Genomic DNA, 21,806 nt, shown 5'->3' on the forward strand with positions numbered 1-21,806 from the left:
ATCCCTCTAGAAGGCAAAGAAGACTTAGCTTCCCGGTGCACCTAGGTGAACCATTTGTCTGGTTTTAATACGGACGGTCCTGTTTTTGAACAGGATTGTGGCTGGCCAGTCCCAGACATGGTTTTTCCTGTGTCATCCTCCTGTCACACAGAGGACATCATTTTTCAGAGGATGATCCTGTTCCCCTGCTGACCTAACCTGAAGCAATGCTTTTGAAAGGGGTGAACTGTCCAGTTCATTCCTATGAAGTATTAAGTGATGCCAAGTGGAGGTGTGTGCAGATCTGAAACTCTAACTTGGGACCTCTGCTTTTCCCAAAAAAACTGTGTTAACATCTGCGGCATATTTCCTGATTGTTTCCTGATATCACAGTTGGCACTGCTTGAAGCAGAAAGAATAAACGAGGTCTTATATTTTTTGAAGCACTGGAGCATGTCTTTCCAAGAGACAGTGGACTGATTGTCTTCCATGTTACTCTGCTTATACCTCAATGTTGCTTCACTAAAATCAAGGAGTCCGATTCTGAGTCACTGAATCGCAGTAACTCCATTGACTTCAGTGGAGTTAAGCCAATTAACACCAGTTGAGGAATTGGCCTAGTGAAACTCACACCAGTGGAAAAGTGGTGTAAAACATAAAGGAACCAGGCCAGCCATATTTATTCTGTGGTTAGCTGTCTCTTTTGTTCTGCGTAAGCGGTGAAGTGGGGTAGTGGCTTTGCTACTCTATCTCCGCTTACGAGTTTTTGCCTGCTTGCTGTGACACTCAGGTGAAATTCAGCAGAATCAGTCGCAAATGTCTGCTGTGGAACAGACCCTAAAAGGGCTCAATTCACCAAAGTTAAAAAAAAAATCAGTTCCAGTTTGACCTGAACCTATTTCTTTTCTTGATTTATTGGAACTGCCACTGAACCAAATAGTGAGTTATTTGCCACGCTCTACTCCTGTCACTGAGTTCAACCCAGTGGAATCTTTCTACCTCTCCAAGGCATGCTGCAGGTTTCATAGACCAATGCATCCTGGGAGATGGGAGGGGTCCAGAGCATAGGGCCCATAGGGAAGAATGGGAACACAAAGGAACCAAGAACCAGGGGCAGATGACCGTTTTGCGGGGCCCCGGGCAGCATAATTCTGCGGGGCCCCCCCTTTGCCACAGCGCATGTGCAGTGATGCCATGCGCATGCGCAGCGGCACCACGGCGCATGCGCGGGGCTTTCTGAAGCGCGGGGTCCGCGGCGGCCACCCCGTTCGCCCTGCCCTATCTCCGCCCCTGCCAAGAACTACATTTCCCATGATGTACCTCAGAGGTACAGGTGGACACAAAGAGTCACATGCAACCCAAAAGAACCAATTTTTATATTTATTTCCCCAATTTGACATTCCACAGAAATCTATCTGACAGGAAAACGTTTTCTTAGAAACCTTTTGAGGAAACCTAATGGTTCTTTCAATCTATTGTCCACAATAGTTCACTGAATAGGGTCTTTCCTTAAGGTTTTTACACATGCGCAGATATCAGGTGTTTTTACCCCTCGCTTCCTCCCCGTATCAACCTCCCTATGAACTGCCTGGGAATCCAAGAAGAGAACAAGAAGTGGAAAGGAAAAGGCCCCTGATGTCTAAAGGCGGGACAGGATTTCAGCCCAGACAAGGCCGCGTGCTGTCCCTAAAGCACTCAGCCTGCTAGGGAAGATGGTGCAAACTGTGAGCCTGAGTCTGTTCTCTTGTTTCACTCTTTACACTGTTCCAGTGGGAGAAAGGGGAGCCATGAACCCCAAAGGAATTCTGGCAAAGGAAGGGGGCACTTTGGAAATGCAGGTGGCCTAACATTGTGCTCCTTCCCAGCCCTACCTCAGTGCTGTGGCTGAGGGGCAGACAGTGCATACTGACTTGGGTAACAGACATGGTCTGTAGGCCTTGCATCCTGGGTGTACTGTGCTGATTCCTTAGCCAAGCCAGAATTCACAATGCCCTGAATTGTCACAAAGCCAATTTGTCCTCCCCAGCCTGGGCTATGCCAGCTGTCCTGTCCTGCCAGCTGTCCTGCCCCTGTTTAATAATGAAACAGATGGGGAGCTGCATGGAGGATTGGCAGTAAATCCAAAGTCGACAGAAAGGACGTGTGACTTAGAGATAGCCCTCAGATCAAAACAACATCAAAGGGAGTATGTAATAGCCCCAGTAACCCACCTGAAAGGGCCCAGAATGCCTTGCACGATCCTTCCCTTTGAGCCATGACATATAAATACAGGAACTCACCAACTCTGAAAGTATCTCACTTTGTCCTTGCTTCTCTGCTCTCCGCAGGTACTCTGAGATCCTTGCCTAGCTTTGGCCATGAAGATTCTTGTCCTTCTCTTTGCTGTTGTCTTCCTGGTCTTCCAGACCCAGAGTGAGGCCGTGGCAAAGGATGAGGCTCAGTCGGAAGCTGTGGACCTGGAAGAAACTCAACTCCAGGATGACACTGGGATGGATGATGGTGTTGCTAAAATGGCATCTCCAGGTGAGACCAACAATAGAGACGAGTGTAATATATTAATGGTAGAGAGAGTCACATGCTTGGCAGTATTCAGAGACGATACTAAGCTAAACACGATAATCTGAGTCATGGTTATATCTTATGGCCAGGCAGCTGCAGTGTTGTTCGTAGGACAAAAAGTAGGCATGAAGATATGATGGTGATAGGCAGCCATATAAAGACCCCAAGTAGATTGATAGAATTTAAAAATAATGCTTTAGTATGCTGCGCCTGTTTGCCCTGTTAAACCCCAGATAGAGGCTAAGCGAGACAGCTGGAGAAAGGTTGTCAAAAAAAGAAGGAGTCATGAGTAGATCAGAAGGCAAATTAATAATGAGTTTTTGGGATGTGACTTGTAACCAAACATTGCCGGTTGTTGAATTGAATTTTTATTGCTGAATGGGAAATACAGCCTCGATGGAGCTTCCACAAGGTGGATGCATACCACAGCTTTCACTGATACAATCTCTTTATGGTGGGCGGGGTGGGTTGGGAGTGCTGGGGCAATATCAGAAGGGAACCATTGGCTAGCAAGGCAGTCACAGAAAGGCTTCACTTACGGCTTTCTGACACTAATAAGCAACTTGCAGCCATTAGAAGAGTGTTTAAACTGCAGTCAAGTGGACCACCAAGTGGACACTGTTCAAATGAATGTAAGACATAAGAACTTAAGAACGGCCGTACTGGGTCAGACCAAAGGTCCATCTAGCCCAGTAGCCTGTCTGCTGACAGTGGCCAGCACCAGGTGCCCCAGAGAGGGTGGACCGAAGACAATGATCAAGCAATTTGTCTCCTGCCATCTCTCTCCAGCCTCTGACAAACAGAGGCCAAGGACACCATTTTATCCCCTGGCTAATAGCCTTTTATGGACCTAACCTCCATGAAATTATCTAGCTTCTCTTTAAACTCTATTATAGTCCTAGCCTTCACAGCCTCCTCTGGCAAGGAGTTCCACAGGTTGACAACACACTGTGTGAAGAAGAACTTTCTGTTATTAGTTTTAAACCTGCTACCCATTAATTTCATTTGGTGTCCTCTAGTTCGTCTATTTAGGGAACTAATAAATAACTTTTCTTTATCAGCCCTCTCCACAACACTCATGATTTTATAGACCTCTATCATATCCCCCCTCAGTCTCCTCTCTTCTAAACTGAAAAGTCCCAGTCTCTTTCTTTCACTCTAAGGCAGCTTGGGATTTGTAAGATATTTTCATGTGAGAAAGACGAGGTGGAAGGGACCCACAGAAAAAAGCAGAAATGAGAGAAGAACACAGGAGGGGCTAGAGGCAGGTGAAGACAACCAAAGGGAGAGGCACAGCCAGCAGTCTCGGGAGGAAGGGTTCTCAGAGAGGAGTGAGGTTCCTCAGGGATCAATTCTGGGACCAATTCTCTTCAATATCTTCATCGATGATTTAGATAATGACCTAGAGAGCATATTTATAAGGTTTGTCGATGATACCAAGCTGGGAGGAGGTTAAAGAGCTTTGGAGGATAGGGTTGCAATTTAAAATGATCTGGACAAACTGGAGAAATGGTCTGAGGTAAATAGGATGAAATTCAATAGAGACAAATGCAAAATACGTCACTTAGGAAGGAACAATCAGTTGTACACAAACAAAATAGGAAGTGACTGTCTAGGAAGGAGCACTGCAGAAAGGGATCTGGGGGTCCTAGTGAATCACAAGCTAAATATGAGTCAACAGTGTGACACTATAGCAAAAAAAGCAAACACCATTCTGGGATGTATTAATGGGAGTGTTGTACACAAGTCACAAGAAGTAGAACCAGAAGTGTTCTGCTCTACTTTACATTGATTAGGCCTCACTTGCTGCTAGCTAGACTACAGGGAGCCTTTCACTGGAAGAGCAGCTCAAAATTAAAAATAGAAGGAGGTCATAGTTGTTGAAAAATTATTATTTGAGATGTGTAGCTAGCAAAATAGCTGCAAGACAAAAAGTCGTGGTCATTTGGGGTACGTCTAGACTACATGGCTCTGTCGACGGAGCCATGTAGATTTGTTTGTTCGGCAAAGGGAAATGAAGCCACAATTTAAATAATCGTGGCTTCATTTAAATTTAAATGGCTGCTCCGCTCTGCCGATCAGCTGTTTGTCGGCAGATTGGGGCAGTCTGGACGCTCCCCTGACGACATGAAAGCCCTTTATCGACCTCCCCAGTAAATCTCATCATACGAGGCATAACTGGGAGGTCGATAAAGGGCTTTCAGGTCGGCACGGGCGCGTCCAGACTAGTGCGCTGAGCCGACAAACAGCTGATCAGCTGTTTGTTGGCTCAGCACGGCAGCCATTTAAATTTAAATGAAGCGGCGATTATTTAAATCGCGGCTTCATTTCCCTTTGCTGATCAGCCTAATCTACATGGCTCCATAGACGGAGCCATGTAGTTTAGACACACCCTTGGTTACCACAGATTAATACTGAGACAGCGAGCACTTGCCCACATAAACCATCACATCTGAATATATTGTTGACTGTTAATGAGCTTGACTAGACAGATAACTCAGCTTAAGTGAATCCCCAGTGGCTATGTGTTCTGGATGGTGCAAGGATGTATGCTCTGAAACCAACATGGTGATTCCCTGACAAATGGAAAGAATGCACCAGATCACCAAGTCTGGTTCCCTGTTATGGCAAGCAACCCTGATCTATGGTCCTGTTCATAAATTTACCAAGGGTACATCTACAAGCAACATTATTTCGCAGGCAGTTATTTCGAAATAATGTTGAAATACTGTCAAGCTGGAGGACTTCTTTCTCTGACTCCTGTAACTCTTATTATCTCATTGGGATAGAAAGTACGCTTATTAAGTTTGCAGATGATACCAAACTGGGTGGGGTTGCAACTTCTTTGGAGGATAGGGACATAATTCAAAATGACCTTAGCAAGTTAGAGAAATGGTCAGAGGTAAACAGGATGAAGTTTAATAAAGAGAAATGCAAAGTGCTCCACTTAGGAAGGAACAATCAGTTCCATACATACAAGATGGGAAGCGACTGTCTAGGAAGGAGCATGGCGGAAAGGGATCTAGGGGTCATAGTGGACCACAAGTTGAATATGAGTCAACAGTGTGATGCTGTTGCAAAAAAAGCAAATATGATTCTAGGTTGTATCAACAGGTGTGTTGTAAGCAAAACTCGTGAAGTCATTCTGCCGCTCTACTCTGCACTAATTAGGCCTCAGCTGGAGTACTGTGTCCAGTTCTGGGCGCCACATTTCAAGAAAGATGTGGAGAAATTGGAAAGAGTACAGAGAAGAGCTACAAGAATGATTAAAGGTCTGGAGAACATGACCTATGAAGCCAGGCTTCATGAACTGGGCTTGTTTAGTTCGGAAAAAAGAAGATTAAGGGGGGACATGATAGCGGTTTTCAAATATCTAAAAGGGTGTCACAAGGAGGAAGGAGAAAATTTGTTCCTCTTGGTTTCTGAGGACAGGACAAGGAGTAATGGGCTTAAAGTGCAGCAAGGGAGGTTTAGATTGGACATTAGGAAAAAATTCCTAACTGTCAGGGTGGTCAAATATTGGAATAAATTGCCAAGGGAGGTGGTGGAATCTCCCTCTCTGGAGATATTTAAGAACAGGTTAGATAGACATCTGTCAGGGATGGTGTAGACGGAGCTTGGTCCTGCCTTGAGGGCGGGGGGGCTGGACTCGACCTCTCGAGGTCCCTTCCAGTCCTATGATTCTATGATTATACGAGGAGTAAAGGAAGTCAGAGGAAGAGTGGTCTATTACAAAATAAGTGCTGTGTAGACATTCCTAAATTCAAAATAACCTATGCAATTGATGTGGCTCAATTTGCATAGCTTTTTACTTAAGTTGCTTGCCCCCATTACTCCTATGGGAAGATTGCTCCACAAGCACCTTCTTCTAATGATGATAAACCTTCTTCCATCTTCAGAACTAAATGTATTTATGGCTATTTATTCATGCCTCTTGGCTCTTGTGTCCTCGTTGTCCCTTATGTTAAATTGCTCTTCTCTCCCCTGTTGTTTACTCCCTGAATTGTTCATAAAGGCTACATCTAGACTGGCATGATTTTCTGCAAATGCTTTTAACGGAAAAGTTTTTCCATTAAAAGCATTTGTGGAAAAGAGCATCTAGATAGGCACGGACGCTTTTCCGCAAAAGCACTTTTTGTGGAAAAGCGTCTGTGCCAATCTAGACATGGTTTTGCACAAGAAATCCCCGATCGCCATTTTCACCATTGGGGCTTTTTTGCGCAAAACAGTTTTTAGCTGTCTACACTGGCCCTCTTGCGCAAAAACATTTCCGGAAAAGGGCTTTTGCCCGAACAGGAACGTCAAAGCATTTGCGCAAGAAGCACTGATTTCGGACAGTAGAACATCAGTTCTTTTGCGCAAAATCAAGTAGCCAGTCTAGACTCAGCCAAAGAGTAATCATATTACCCCCTCAGACTTCACCTTGCCAAGAAAAAGAAGTCATGTTCTTCCAGTCTCCTCTCCTAAGATAGATCCTCGATTCCACTGACCATCCTACTAATTGTTCTCTGCAGCCATTCCGATTTGAATTTAGGCGACTTGTTTTGTCTTGTCTGTTTAGACTCTCAGCTGTGCGGAAAATGTCTCTTAGTTGTCCTGATCTGGTTTGGGACCACCTGGTGTCACATGATCTTTATTTATAAGCCATGTGCTCTTTGCACAGAAAACAATATGAAGAAATCACAGGACACAACGGGGCTCCAACTAGTTGTGTGTTATAGGTACATACACACATGTGAGACCTAGCTACATACGCACTGCTGCTAAGCAGAAAAGACAATGAACTCCATTAGAAGGTTCATGAACTATTTAAAGTGTCAGAGGGGTAGCCGTGTTAATCTGAATCTGCAAAAGCGGCGAGGAGTCCTGTGGCACCTTATAGACTAACTGAAGTGTTGGAGCATAAGCTTTTGTGGGCAAAGACGAAGTGGGTCTTTGCCCATGAAAGCTTTTGCTCCAACACTTCAGTTAGTCTATAAGGTGCCACAGAACTATTTAAAGGTTTATTTCAAGTTTACACTGGCACAACTGATAAAAGAGTTTGGCCACTATATTTGTGTTCAAGTTGCCATGGTATTAACTGAATAGCTGGGGCAATTTACATAATGAGTAATATGATTTCTTTCACTCTTTTTTATTGTAAGTATTTGAGTGTTGATCATTTTTCTTTTGTGCAGATCTGATACAACAAAGATCACCGAGACATTGTCATGCGCAACTGGGTATTTGCCGGTTCCGTTGCTCCACGAAAGAGACCACACTTGGATGGTGTACGAGGGGCTTAACTTGCTGCCGGAAACGAATTTAAAAATGCCACAGCATGAGAGTTGAAGAAATCCAAAATCCATTAAGTAGTTTGTAGTATTCAAAGAATTGTAATGTGTAGTTCAAATATAAATTGCTTGCAGTGACATCAGTGTGTGTGGTGTTTTTAGTGTTATTTCATTGTCATTTTTTAATTAGCCTTCACAACATACATGCGCAAAAAGGGGAAAGCTACTGTTCCCACAAGTTACCGATGCATTTTGAACATGAACTGACTGCATAGGTTTGGACAGTCAAGAGTTTTGGTAAAACCACTACACAATTCCTGTGTCTTAAGTATGCCAATGAACTCAATCTACTTTGACTTTCCTTAAAATTCATTCAGTGCCAAAAGCACTGATGGCAGGAGGTTACTGATCATGATGTCTTGCACTCCTCATGTGTTCCTGAGTTGCTCAGTTATACCATAAGGGATGTTATTATTATTACTATTTTATTATCAGAGCACCCAGAAACCCAGGCCCCTTTTGTGCTAGGTACTGTACAAATACAGATAAAAAAGACAGTCCATGCCTAAACAAATTGATAATCTAAGTATGAGAAAAGATAATTGTGTATAATTTGTCTCTTTTATGTTTAGTTGTTGGATGCCTGCGAGTATCTCCAGGAGACCGCTAGAGATGTAATTTTCAGCTGCCTGTATTGTGACAAAGTCAGATCAGAGGGTTGCAAGGGAGTAAGCCATGTGCTCTTAAAGGCAGCCCTAGAAAAGTGAGAAAAAAAAGCCAACTCCCTTGTTAATGAGGAGTGGGCCAATTAGGAGCAGCTGACAGAGAGCTGGCTCAGGCAGATTAGGGATCAGCTCAGATTGGGCTATCTTGAACCAATTAGGGCCAGCTGACTCCACTCCAGGCCTGCTGAAGACTTTTTAAAAGCCTTCCTGAGGGAGGGGATTCACTCTTACAAGAGACAGGAGGGAAGAAAGGAGCTCTGGGCAGGATAAGGCAAGGCAGGGCAGGGCAGGGCAGGGCAGGGCATCTCCCCTCCCATCCCATCCCCGGGGCAGACTACCAGGCTAACACACTTCTGAGGGGAATTCTGTTTGTCCCAACATGACATACATGGGGGTTCTTCGCTTGAGGCCCTTCTGACCAAGGAGAGAAGAGCAGAGTCCGGCAAGGGCCAGAGGGACCCTTACTACAGTACACATACAACTTAGATTAGTCTAATACACCACAGACAGCAGCGTAGCTACTGTTTTCAGCGTGGCTACTGTTTTCAGTCGTTAGCAGCACGTGTGTTCTCTCTGTGTGTGGCGCTGATGCTGGCCAAAGAGCAGACTTCAGTCAAACTGCCCAGTAATAAGTCCACAGACTCTCAGTTTGGTAGCACCGATGATCCACCAGGTGTGTCGCTGACATGTCCTAGAAGCAGCATCCCATAGACTCAGGGCCGTCCTGAGGGCTTATAGGGCCTCTGTGGTAATATTAACCTGATGCCTCTGTGCCCAATGACGGCCAAGAACAGACCATGATTTTTTTTTTAGAGATGTGATTTTATAATCACAACATACACATGAAATATCTTTAAAGCAAAGCTCCTGTCGAAGACCACAGTAAATTCAGAAAGTGACAGTATATGCCTGGAGGTGGCCCTATCTCATCTGTATGGGTGGGGGATTAGAGGCATGATATGGCTTCAGTCTCCCTTTGAGGCTGCTCTGAGTGGCTGCCTTTGCCCCGAGGCTTAGCTTCTCGGTGTATTCTGGGTTTGCTGGGGAGCCTCCCTCTTGCTCACCACCTGTCTGTTGACTCAGCTGGGCAAATACTGTACAGAATATGAAGGAGACTTCATCTTGAGAGCAGGTTCAAAGACAAATATCCCCTCTTGCTTCAGAGTAGAACACCCCTATGGAACATCACAACAGCATCCCCAAGGAAGCCTCTCATTGAGTGGTCTTCCTTCCAGGTTGCCCCTGATAACAGCCTCACTCCTCAAATCTCTCAGCTTGATCTCCACATGCCTGCTTTCCCATTGGTCTCTGTATCTCTCATTCCCATGAGCCTGCTGGTCTTATTGCATCAGGAAGGAACCAGAATACAATCATGGGTGCTCCCTCCATGTTAGTTTGGCTGATGTGGTTCAAGTCCTTTCCAGGCACAGAATTAGCACAGCCTGTGGTATGACATCCCCTGTAGAAACCACAGGTGTAGGACACCAATGGGTTTTCTTTCAGAAGGGGAGGTGTGATTGGGACATTCACATATCTTTGGGCTATGTCTACATTGGCAGCTTCTTGCGCAAGAACTGTTTTGTGGAAGAGTTCTTGTGCAAAAAGTCTTCCACAAGAGCGCGTCTACACTGGCATGTGCTGTTGCGCAAGAGCACCTATGGCAGTGAAAGCTCTGATGGCCATTTTAGCCGTAGGGGTTTCTTGTGCAAGAAATTCATGTTGCCTGTCTACACTGCCCTCTTGCACAAGAGCTCTTCTGCAAGAGGGCTTATTCCTCGTGGGAAGAGGAATAACTCTTTCAGAAGAAGCCCTGTTTTCCGACGCTGTACTGTAAATTTACTTGTGCAAGAACGTGCCCGCAGTGTAGACAGCCAGCAAGTTTTTGTGCAAGAACCTCTGTTCTTGTGCAAGAAGCCACCAGTGTAGACCTAGCCTTGCTGTTAATGGCTTCTGGAATCACTCAGAGGGACTGTGGCCACAAGTTGGGGCAGCTGCTTGCGCTACTCTAAACAGCCCCATGGGCCATACTGGTTTCTTGCTGTCTTAGAATGAGGGCAGTGAGAAGATGACTGAAAACCACTTTTCCTCTCCTCTCCCCTTCCCTGCCTCTGCCCCTGCCCCAGAGGCTTTATTTGACCCTGTGGGTCTCTGAGAAGCTGCAGGGTAGACTCCAGGCCCATCTAGAGAGGGGAATGCCTAGCATATGATGACTCCCATCCTGCAACTAGGGTGGAAAAGGAAGAGAGCCTGAAAAAGAGCCTGCAGATAAGATGGGGAGAAACACACGAGCACCAGGTCAAATTGCTGCGTGTGGGGTTACCTGAGTGCAGGAACTTGCAAAGGTACAAGATACATTGCTGGGGGGAAACTATGGGGGGGGGGGCTGTATTTGCATGGGGAAGGGAATGGGGAAAGAAGGCAGACAATGGAAAGATCTGATTGGAATCTATTTAGTGGCACTGGGAGGAAGAACATTGCTAATTCTGATGCCTGCTGGAGGTCTAAATAAATTCGATGTCCTAACTTCAGGCTTCTTCTTTCCCGCAAACAAGCAAGGCCCCCTTGGTTTTATACGTCATGATGCGTTCTCCAATATTGTAGTTGCTATTGCTCAAACCAGAAAGACCGAGTGGGGGGTCTTATATTCTTTGAATTGTTAAGTTCCTGCCAGTCCAAAGGACCATGAGCCTGATTTTCTACTGGTTTTGCCACAGCTGCTGTGGAAGGCTGTAGCTCCATTGATTTCAGTGGAGCTAAGCTGATTAACATCAGCTGAGGAATTGACTGAGTGAAGCTCCAGCAGTGTAGAAATGGTGTAACTCAGTCCATTAGCTCCACAATTACTATTATGGCTGAAAATGGTCAGTATTGTTCTTCCAATTAGTCCAAGCCAAAGATACCCAGTGGAGCCTAGGAGATACCATGGCATCTTGTTCTGAATGACTAGCACAATCTATTGGGAATGATATTTGGTGTTTGGATGGAGCTAGGTGAAGTATACTCATTTTTGAGTTTTCATAAACAATATGACATCTGGAATCCCAGAAGGAAACCAGCCTATATGGAATAGGGGTGTCCTAACCTGGGAAGTAAAGAAACAGTCTTTGCCACCATTTAGCACTCCTTGAACACAAGGGTGGTCATGATTAAAAATATCCGGTGACGTAACAATGGCCATATAAGCGGCTCCGCAGAGTCAGAGCCAGTTTTAAAAGACAGGTGCCCTTGGCTGAACATGAGTCTAAACACAAAAGTCCCTATCTATAGTTTATAGCTCGTTAGTTCTAATGACAGATCATTGTTACATCTAGCAGTTTTTATCTGAGGACCCTAAGCACTTTGTAAAGGAAGTCAGTATATTTAGGGGAAACTGAGGCACAGACAGAAGCTGTGACTTAGACTCATAAGACTCCTAGGGCTGGAAGAGACCTCAGGAGGTCATCAAGTCCAGCCCCCTGCCCAAAGCAGGGCCAACCCCAATTAAATCAACCCAGCCAGGGCTTTGTCAAGCCAGGACTTAAAAACCTCTAAGGATGGTGATTCCACCACCTGCCAGGGAACCCATCCCAGTGCTTCACACCCTCCTAGGGAAATAATAGGCCGAAGGTCACCCAAAGACCAGAGCCAGGAATAGAATCCTGACTCTATTTCCCACTCCTGCGCTCTAGCCACTACGATGCACTGCCTTTCCTGTTCATACTTTAACACCTTTTCTAACACAAAACCTGTTCCCAATAAAGAAAAGTCCCTCCAGGACTAGCCCCTGCAGAAGTCACTGTAAGGGTTGTGAGGGAGAGGCAGGAACAGGGCAGGGGGCCCTGAGCGAAGTAGATGGTTTGTGGGGAAAAGCTGCAGGTAACAATATTTTGCTGTTTCCTGGAAATTTCCTCCTCTCCATTGGAGGACCCTAGGTGGCGCCCTTACACCCAGAGTTGTTCGGGTTTCTAAAGAGCCCCGACAGCTTCCATATGAATCAGTCCAGGTGAAATAAACACACACGGTGATGCCAATGCAGAGGGTTGTTTTTAATTATAGGAATGTTATTTCGGAACAGCTGGATGCCCATATGCACAGACACATTCTGTGTGGATGCTCTGAAACCCTGTCACTGCTCAGGGCCTGGATCTGAAACAGCACACGTAGCCTGAGTAACATACTCCCCCCAACACCTCAGTGCTAAGGCATGAAGTCTTGCACGTGCCACCAGAGAACGAGCACATCATGGGGTTGGACTGACCATCAGAATCTGCACAGAAAAAAAAATAAAATAAAATGAGTGATGCTTAAGTTCTCAAATTCAAGGCACACAGAAATCAGCACAAAAGAGAGACCCCATGTAGTCCATGATCACAGGTACGTCAGCCCTCCGCAGGCTGGATCCATTATCCCTACAGCAAGACTATCCTTCATAATTACAAACCCGCGTGACTGCTGGCAGAAAGTCGGCCAAACCATTCTAGATTTGAAGCTCAAACTACGCATTTTCCCGTGTTCACATATTTGAGATAAGTATACAGCCTCCTTTCAGTGAAACCCGTCCCCCTCTTCTGTGATCCTTCCCTGCCCACATGGAGGCTTTCTATCTCTGCTTCTTATGAAACAGGCCAGGCACGATTTCATAGTTGACAGCCTCCCTTTGAAGAAGGGCTAAGCAAAATTCTACATAGGTCGAGCGGGGGAACCTTTTTTGCGTCGGGGGCTGCTGACCCGCATAAAAATCAGTCAGGGCCTGCACATAAGTGAGAAGCAAAAAAACCCACAAAAACAAAACCAACAACCCTCACTGATGTGGCCCCTGACTGAGAAGGAGATAGGCACTCCCCACAGTCCCCTCGCACACCAGAGCCTAATGGGGCCCAGGATAGTAGATTTGTGTGCTCCAGTACTGCGGGGGAGGATCCTCAGTGCTATGGGAAGCCCCAAGCCTTGGGGGCTGGATCCAGACAAGCTAGGGGCCGGGTCTTAGGTTCTCCTGCCCTAGGTAAAGAGAAGGGCTATTTGCTTAATCGGGTTGCAGATTTACACCACTGTCAACGCTCACATGGGTTTGCATGTGGGAGAGATGGGTCCCACGTTTAGTGCAACTTTTTCATCACATGCTTTAAGTCTCTGGTCCCCATTGATACCCCTGTTTAAACCAAGTGGGTTCGGTCTGCCCCAAACGGGGACTAGACAGTCTAGCAACATCCGGTGACGTAACAATGGCCATAGAAGCGGCTCCATAGAGTCAGAGCCAGTTTTAAAAGAACACGCAGTCATTCCATGGGGCTGGATTCTGAGAGGCATTCCGGGCTCAATCATCAATGCTCAGCATGGACATTTCAGGCTGTTGAGCAGCCTGCAGGCCCCCCCGGGGTAATTTCAAAAGAGCCCCTGCTCCATATGCTGAACTCTTTTGAAAGGTCCGGTCGCTTCTTTAGTTTCCCATAGCACGCCAGACCTGTGTGAGCATTCGGCCCACTTTGCTGTGTGTTATACACACATGGGTTGACACAAAACACACACACATAGAACACAGATATTGCTCTCTCACATACTCAGACCATCCACAGGCAACCATGGACTGCCGCAGCTTACCGTCCGCATCCTCAACATTGTCCTCCACAGTATCCAGCAGTTTGGGCTCGTCTTGAGGCGCATCCTCGGGAGGGGGTCTGGGATTGGCCTGGGTGTGGAAAACCAAGCAGGCAACAGCAAAGAGAAGGTAAAGGGTCTTCATGGCTGAAGTTGGCTGGGATCAGAGTCACTGAAGAGAAGAGGCGCAGAGACCCAGTGAGGCTGATGCTACTGAGGCTGATGAGGAGGGAGAAGCCCTGTATTTATAGTGTCCTGAGCAGGAAAGAGGAGGAATTTACAGTGTGGGGATATTTAGGGTGCAGTTCACGAGGCCATGACATTGCACCAACTCTCCTTTGATGTTGCTTTCATCTGGTCCGGATAGCTTGTGCTTTCTATTTACAATCACTCGCTGGAGATAAGACCTCTTGCTCCTCAGCTGTGACTATTTGTTGGCTGTTGTGCAGCTGTTGCAGCTGAAGGACCCATTGTCTCTCTCATACCAGAGAGCATCATGTTTAATTCGTTCATGTCATGGCAAATCAACACAGGGAGCCGCTCCTAGCTAGGGTGGCCATCAAGGTGATGAAGAATTCACAAAACACCCTTTCTGGGTGTCATATAAGAAGCCATATGTGGGGTCTGCAGTTCAGCAGGCTGCTATGGAAGTCTCCATTCTTGCTGTACACAGCCTAGTTATGATGGACCGGGCCGGGTCTGGGCACAGACGATGGCATCTGCTGAGAGCGAATTGCTCAAACACAGGGCTCCTTACAGCCCCAAACTGGAGACCTTCCGAAACAGGCCACAAACCAGTCACACCGAACACTTCAGCGGCCAATCTGGTCAGCCAGAAGCCTCACAAGCAAAACCCCTCTGGCCCCCCAGCTCTCCCTACGCCGTAATCAGCTCCGGGCCTAACACACAGGTGAAGGGTTATAGAACCCAATCTCACTTACTCTGAATGGGTTCTTCCGGTCCCAAGAAACCAGCCGCAGTTCCCAGGTCAATTTACACTCTGGATCTTACCCGCAAGACCACGCTGAGCCAATCCTTTAGAATCTAAAATCTAAAGGTTTATTACTAAAAGAAAGAAAAGCATGAGAGTAAGGTTGTTAAAGAAAATACATTACATGCATCGAATCATCCAGTTCTCAATACAGGCTCTTAGCAGAGATGTTATAAACTGCTATCTTAAGAGCCTCTGGTGTACATCCTATATCAGGATGGGTCCACAGTTCTTTCTGGCTAGTTGTTCCCTGCAAAGCTGCATCTGGGATCAGGAACTGGACTGAAGACAAGATGGAGATTGCCACATGGCACTTATGTACCTCTCCTGGTATCTTCCTGGCCAGAGCAGGTCACTGCAGGTCACATGGTCCATTGACCTATCCTTGTGTCGCAAGTCAGCAACCATTATTCTGGCTGGCTTGCAGGTCTCCAGATATTCCTCAGGTGTGTCTCTGGCACTTAGAGATCTATTGTCTCTGGAGCCTTGCTACTTAGCATAGCCGCTGGCTGAACATTCTTTGCCCATTGCTCTGCCTCAGACAGAGTACCTTCCAGCATCAACACAAAGTACATAATTATAACTCCACATGCAAATATTATACAAGTACAGGAATAGCATATACAGAATCAGTAGAACCTAAGCTTTCCTTTGACACCTCACATGGCCCCCTTTGTACAGTGTTTGGCGGCAAACACCCCCCCATGGGTGCAGCAGTGATCTGTATGATCCCCTTAAAATCCAGTAACATGACAGGATGGAAGTTTCCATCTTTGCTGTACACAGCCTAGTACAGCTTTGAAGTCTGTAAACAAAAACACCAGCTAATCCTTATCAGCTTTAACCCAAGTACTTGAGCTGGGACAGGACTAAGCGGTAAATAAGTTTGACCTTGGCCTCAGCCCATTAGAGTGATAAGAATGGCATTGAGCCAGTATGCATACACCTGGTAAACAACTGCAAGCAGGGGCTGATCTGCTGCTTGCTATCAGCCAGCTAAAAGGAGGGGTGGGTGTGCCCGCTACAATTGTTTAACTCTGCAAGATAATTATCTGTTAACTGTTGATATGTAAATATAGCTCATGCCAGGACGGGGAGAGAATACGAGGTGTAGCTACGTAAATCCTATTCATCCAGGGCTGATGGAGGGTCAGTGTTGGAATGGAATGTGGAGAATTGTAAATAATTTGGGGCTGTTGTGGGGGTCACTAATCATGCTACCCCTAAATGTGGGAACTGTAAAACATGCCACCAGTACTTGCAGGGGAGACACCACCATCATTGTAAGAGGTCTCTGAGGAACAAGCATCCCCCCTTCCAGGGTTGAGTGAACTGAGCTGGGGGGAAGGGTTAAAGTGCTTCACACCTGACAGGTGTGAGCTGTAAGACTGGCCCAACCTGCCCCGTTCCTCCTTTGTTTTAAGGATAGACCTAAAGCAGACTCCGGGTATGTCTACACTAGCTCGTTAAGTCGAGGTAGGTAGGCAAATGAGGTGACTGGAGTTGCAAATGAAGCCTGGGATTTAAATATCCCGGGCTTTATTTGCATGTTCCCGTCTGGTTGCCATTTTGAAATTTCACTAGCTCGAACTCACTGCCACGCGGCTACACATGGCAGTGAAACGTTAATTCAAACTAAGTCCATGTCGCAACTCCGGTTGCCTCATTTGCCTACCCAGCTCGAAGTAATGAGCTAGTGTAGACATACCCTCCATGAGGAGTCTTTTTGTCAGTTCAGTGGAAGCTGGAATCCTTTGCCAGTCCAGGTGATGACTAAAGAGTTGAAAACACTAAGAGCTGAAATCACTGGTTTGAGCCAGACCCATTGAAGCCAGTGAGGAACAGTGACCAGCGGCGTGGCGTGGAGCTGCGGCAGGTGAGGAGTGGTGAGCGGCTGCAGGCGAGGAGTGGCGACCGGTGGCATGGCATGGAGCAGCGGCAGGTGAGGAACGGTGACAAGTGGCGTGGTGTGACTGGTAGGAGCGGCAGCAGGCGAGGACTGGCAGCAGGCGACAAGTATACGGTGTGGCTGGTAGGAGCACCGGCAGGCGACCAGCAGAGCATCTGGTGGCGTGGAATGAGACAGCTGGTGGAGCATGGCAGAGTGACTCGTAAGGTGCCCCTTATCTATTCCCCCACCCCCATTTCTACCCAGGTTGGGAGGTAAAACCCTGCAGGTGAGACTTTTGGGGTGTCGGACTTTGGGACTTCGGGTGATTCTTGGCTGGGGGTGGGGGGCCTTAGCTCTTGTTTGGGTTATGAACTCTGTGGTATTTTCCCAAGTTAATGGTGTATGACTTCTCTGTTTCATTAAATGTTTCTTTCCTACACTCAGACTCTGTGCTTGTGAGTGAGGAAGCATTGCCTCTCAGAGGCACCCAGAGGTGTGTGAATTTTCCAGGTTACTGGGTGGGGGCTCGAGCCGGTTCTGTGTAACATGGACCCCTAGATATTGAACCCGGCCCTGGTTGCTGCCAGGCCTACCCGGCAGAAGGGTTACACAACTATAATATAACTAGTGTAGGGAGTCCTGTGCCTGGTGAGTTTAACCAGGGACCTAGACCTCAGAGGGTGCTCTGGATTCCCCCAGCTGGAGCCATGTCGACTGCAGCACTTGAAGCGAGGATCAGGGATAGGACTTCCCATGGTAGAAGGGACGTAAGCATTCCAAGTTCCCTTTACTCTTATATGCATTGCTCTGTAGCACTTGCTGGTGTGCACTCTGTAAGAACTATATAACAACAGTTCAGCAACATTAACCCTGTAGTAGCAGTGATGTAGTGAGACTAATACAGCAAGATTATCCCTAACTGACTCCATATTGAAGTGAATCTATAATCCTGTTTGTCCATGGCCCTGTGAGCTGACACTGAGTTGTTCCAATGGTTACTTGCCCCCGCTGTTAAAAATGTGCACCTCATTTCTAGCCTGGACTCTTCTAGCTTCAGGCACCATCTATCAGCTCTTCCTATGCCTTTCATCTGCAATGTCTTGATTCCAGCAGCTGGGGCTTAAAGAAAAGGACTGAATATCACAAGACTCCCAGTGAAATCATGAGTGTTGGGAACACAGACTGAAGTTTCACTTCACCTGACTTTTTGTTAACTTGCTTCTCTTTAGTCTGTGAGCTCCTCAAAGAAGGTTCACATGTTTGTCTGTGATCTGAAAAAGCCTAAGGGCATGTCTACACTGCAGGGCAAAAGTTGACTTAAGCTATGCAACTTCAGCTACGTCAGTTATGTGGCTGACATCGAAATAGCTTAATTCTGCTTTTGGCTCTGCCTACATAGCAGGAAGTCGAAGGAAGAACACTCTTCCTCTGACTTCCCTTATTCCTCATAAAACGAGGCTTACAGAAGTTGGAGTAAGAAGTCCTCCATCTTGACATTACTTCAAAATAATGGCTTGCTGTGTAGATGTGCACTATGTTATTCGAAATAACGTCTGTCATTCCGAAATAATGCTGCTGTGTAGATGTACCCTAATGTGGCTGCTACTGCTGAGCAAGAGGAGGATGAAGAAAGTGTCCTAGAATGTGAACTAGATGCCTCAACTGTGCACATAGCCTGATGCACAGTGGAATAGTTAGCAGATGCTTCACAAGAGAAATAATAAGTGACATGGATAATGTTATATGTTATCTGAATAAGGAGGACATGAGAAGTAGACACTGAAGTTGTCTACAAGTTTAAACACAGAGGAAAGAGAGCAGTTAGATTATGTGATGTGAAAGCGATTGCCATATAGTATGGGATGCTCCCATTGCGGTGGTCTAACAGAGCAGGACAAGAACCACTTGATGTTCAAATCAAAAGAAAGTGGGGAAGGCTAGGCCACACTCTCAGAAAACCATCATCCAGCATCGTCCATCAAGCTCTCACATGGAACCCACAAGGAAAACGCAAAGGAGGAAGACCTTGGACAACCCGGAGAAGATCTACTGAGATTGAAAGACAACAACTAGGGCACTCCTGGAATCAGCTGGAAGTTTTGTCTCAAAACAGAGTGAAATGGAGGAGACTTGTAGATGACCTATGCTCCACTTGGAGTATAAGAAGAAGAATGCTGTTGGGGCTGGGTTATCCCAGCACTGAGCTCTGAGTAAGATGGCATCCGCATCCTGAAGTTCTGAAGCCACTTTGCTCACCCCAGGCTTCCGTGCCAAGATGGTTCCACTGCTGGTTGGCCAGAGCCAAAGACTTATCATCTGTGGAATCTCCTGGCAATCACCACAGACCCTTCATTGTGCTTCTCCAATAGGGGATGATCCAGGAGTTAGGGTCTAGCCTGGGACTTAAGGGTTTGGCTTCACGTCTAGGTCTGGGAGGGTGGACGTATTCAGGAGCTTGATTAAGTCCTCCCATGGGCTGAGGGATACCTGTTAAAGCCCCATGAGCCCGGTGCACCTGTTTACCTGTGTGGGTTCTCTCTCTCTCACTCCTCTCCTCAGCGTTTAGCTTATGCAGCTCCCCATTCAGATGGCCAGCTTGTGAAAATCCAGTCCATGGACATCTAAATCTCCCCATACAATGCACAGAGATCCTGGGTGCCTGCCTTAGGTTGAAAATCCCCCTAGGCAGTAGGGCTCCAATGGTTAAGTATTGCATGACTCAGTAACACAATGCATAACCTTGAGGGAGCTGGACTTAGTCTCTCTGGGCCTCCATATCCCATCCTTAAAACAGGGACAACACCACTGCCTGATCTCACAAGGGTGTTGGGAGAAGAAATGCATTAATGACATTAAGGAGCTCACAAACTACATCAACAGGACCAGATATGTACCTCAGCGAGCATACCAGAAGATCAATTTTCCTCTCATACCATGTACAGGATTGCAATGCTCTTCAGTCATGATGGCAACACATAGTTTGAAAATGGCACAGGAGTCAAATGAATTCTAGGAAAGAAAGGAAAGAAAGAAGCCACTTATAGTCTGTGGTACAAACTGTCCAGAAGGCTTTGAGGCTGGAAACAGTCCAAAGTATCCTGGGAGGTACACCCTCACAATGCAATGCCATTGGATCTGTGTTAGCAGAATGCTGTTGTGACGGACCGGGCCGTGTCTGGGCACAGCTGAGGGTGTCCGCTCAGGGCGAATTGCTCAAATCCGGGGCTCCTTACAGCCCCCAGACTGGTGACCTCTCCAAACAGGCCACAAACCAGTCTCAGAGCACTTCAGCTGCCTGCCTGACGCCTCACGAGCAAAACCCCTCGAACACCCCAGCAATATCTGTGCCCCAGATGGCCCCGGGCCTCATACACCGGTGGGGGGTCCTAGCACGCAAATCCCACCTACCCCGAACAAGTCCTGTCCGGTTCCAAGAAACCAGCCACAGATCCCTGGTCAATTTACCCTCTGGATCTTACCCACAAATCACACTGGGCCAGTCCTTTAGAATCTATATCTAAAGGTTTATTATTACAATAAAGAAAAGCATGAGAGTAAGGTTGTTAAAGAATAGTACATTATATGCACCGAATCTCCCAGTCCTCGATGCAGGCTCTAGCAGAGATGTTACAGCTGCTGGTTTAAAAGTTCTTGTTGCACATCCTAGCATCAGGATGGGTTCACAGGTCTTCCGGGCTCTTCGATCCCTGCAATGCTGCCTCTGGGATGAAGTGCTGAGCTGAGAACAAAATGGCATCGACCACATGGCCTCTTTATACCTCCTTCCTGGCCTCTTCTAGTGTGTAGCAGGTCACCTGGTCAGAGGCCAATCTCTGTGTTCCTTGCTGGCTGCTCTCAGGTGACAGCCCCCATTCTTTAGGTGTGTCCTTGGCCCATTGAGAGCCATTGTCCCACAGGGCCTCGGTAATTAGCATGTCCACAGGCCCGGCCCTGCCCAATGCTAAACCACATGCAGGGAAATCTTCAGTATCCATACAAGTACATGCTAATAATTGCACCCACAGACATTATACAAACACATGAACAACGTACATAGGATTATCAGACAGTAAGCTTCTATTCAATACCTCACATGGCCCCCTTCTATACCATTTTTGGGGCAAGCACCCCCACCTATGGGTGCAGCAGCGATCTGGCTGCTCCCCCCAAATTTGGTAACGTGACAGCTGTGTAGACATAGGCCTCACAATGTGATGTGTCTTGTGATAATGTGAATGCATAAACCCAGTTGAATGCAACGGGTTAGCTACATTGGTAGATACAATGTTCGTCACCTATTTCACTATTTATTCAGGGGGAAGAGACTATACAGCATCAAAGAAATCCTTGATATTTACAGCAGGTACAAACACAATGGTTCTTTCAAGTCGGTGAACAGATAACACACAAGGACATCATTAAGGCGTCCTGTCACTTGTTCAGTTTTCTTTCTTACAGGCTTTCCCCTTTTATTTATCTCTTTTCTGCTTAAAAGGAGAAAAAAATACAACTTCTACCTCTGTCCCACCCTCTTTTGTTAATTTAAAAACTTTCATCAAAAAAATAAAAGCATTGCCAATAGCACAAATATATATTTTAATTATACTTAACTTCAGGAAAGAATGGTTCCAGGAGAACCATCAAACAGCTGGAAAGCAGTACAGATTATCAGCTCCAAATCAAGAATAAATAGAAAGACTTGCAGGTAGGTGGAGAGCAACTTGAAATGGAGTGGGAGGTAATTTTGCAATAACTTATCAGTATGTGGAATGACTTCAATGGTTGCATTGTAAGACAAATCTGCCATGCAGCTC

The 21,806-nt window shown here is 46.5% G+C and overlaps 1 long non-coding RNA gene across 1 annotated transcript; it reads right to left on the bottom strand.

Annotated features, from left to right (window-relative positions):
* Positions 1-12,546: 12,546 nt before the first annotated feature.
* LOC149524608 (uncharacterized) lies at positions 12,547-19,259 on the bottom strand. Its single transcript, XR_016349087.1, has 2 exons — positions 14,114-19,259; positions 12,547-12,782 (listed from the first exon to the last, which is right to left on the bottom strand). It is a non-coding gene; the product is annotated as an uncharacterized LOC149524608 (long non-coding RNA).
* Positions 19,260-21,806: the final 2,547 nt, after the last annotated feature.

The sequence above is a fragment of the Pelodiscus sinensis genome, chromosome 3 (genome assembly GCF_052426305.1).
Source record: "Pelodiscus sinensis isolate ZL-2025 chromosome 3, ASM5242630v1, whole genome shotgun sequence".
In the NCBI taxonomy this organism is placed as follows: Eukaryota; Metazoa; Chordata; order Testudines; family Trionychidae; genus Pelodiscus; species Pelodiscus sinensis.